We start from the raw sequence: 1,156 nt of genomic DNA, 5'->3' as shown, positions 1-1,156 counted from the left end.
GTACTTCCCGGTTCTCTCTTCTCCTCTCACCGGTGTCATTGCCCCGGAGCTCCGCCGTTATCTCCTCATCTCTCCCTCAACACCACCAACATGGCTGCCCCAGCTCCTGCTCCCCCGCCGCGACACAGAGTCACTCTGGGAGAGTCACCTCCACCTCCCGGGGAGGGGGGCGGGTGAACATGAGCCGCTCTCACTGCCCCTGCATCCATCACTTCTATCTTTTACCCGGGGGAGGCTGTTAAACTCTGGTTAGCGGGGATAGAGGCAGGTGTCAGCCGTGCCTCCTTCTCTCTCTCTCTCCTGCATCATGGCTTAATGGTAACTCGACCTCACAGGACCTTTCTAACGGGTCAGTTAGCGTCGATAACCGGACCCTGTCGGCACCGGCGTTCCCTCAGACGGGACGCTCCGGGTCCTGTCCCCCCCCCCAACCCCCTCAGTCACCCCGTACCCCCTCCCTCAGTGACTTACCGGCACCGGGAGGGCAGGTGGTGGTGGTGGAGGTGGTGCAGCAGACCGGGGCAGTTCCGACATTCAGCATGAACATTTTTTCCAGGGTGAATTATCTTTTTATTCCTTCCCGACCTCAGAATATCTTCCTCCCCGTAGCTGTCTCTTCATTCACGGTGAAAAAGTAGACAAAAAAAATCAAGGTTGAATTCGTTTGTTCAGCGACACCGAGGATGACGGGTCGGTCACCGAGCAGGGCAGATAGAGGTTTCCGCCTCCACTCTCTCTCGCTCTCTCTCCCTCTCTGCGCGCACTCGCGCGTGTGCATGAGAGTTTCACACAAATAAAGAAATGCTCTGTGTGTGTGTGTGTGTGAGGGAGAGAGAGAGAGAGTGTGTCCTGTTGACCACAAACCAGGACACAGGGTGAAGCCGAGGACACCCCCATGTGGTACACCAGAGTTTGGACCGACTAGTGGTACCATAGTGGGGTGCGTCGCCCCCAAGACACCACTGTAGTCTTCAACAGTTGCTGGGAGCAGTGAGATCAATTGATGACGAAATATTTAAATTGACACACTATATATTCTCTATGTATGGTGTGGGTATTTTCCCCATATATATATATATATATATATATGTGTGTGTGTGTGTGTGTGTATTCATATATATATGTATGTATATATATATAATATATATATATAAAA

The 1,156-nt window shown here is 52.2% G+C and overlaps 1 protein-coding gene across 3 annotated transcripts in view; it reads right to left on the bottom strand.

Annotated features, from left to right (window-relative positions):
- The window catches only part of LOC103389091 (zinc finger protein 12-like), a 10,240-nt gene extending 9,251 nt beyond the window's left edge, over positions 1-989 (bottom strand). For all 3 annotated transcript variants that reach the window (XM_025060993.1, XM_008324360.3, XM_008324376.3), the window contains exon 1: positions 472-989. The gene's annotated coding sequence lies outside the window, so the exon portion shown is untranslated. The remainder of the gene's footprint in view (positions 1-471) is intronic.
- Positions 990-1,156: the final 167 nt, after the last annotated feature.

The sequence above is a fragment of the Cynoglossus semilaevis genome, chromosome 1 (genome assembly GCF_000523025.1).
Source record: "Cynoglossus semilaevis isolate Cse_v1.0 chromosome 1, Cse_v1.0, whole genome shotgun sequence".
NCBI lineage: Eukaryota > Metazoa > Chordata > Actinopteri > Pleuronectiformes > Cynoglossidae > Cynoglossus > Cynoglossus semilaevis.
Note: the sequence above shows the minus strand (reverse complement) of the source record. Positions and strands in the feature narration are given on the sequence as shown.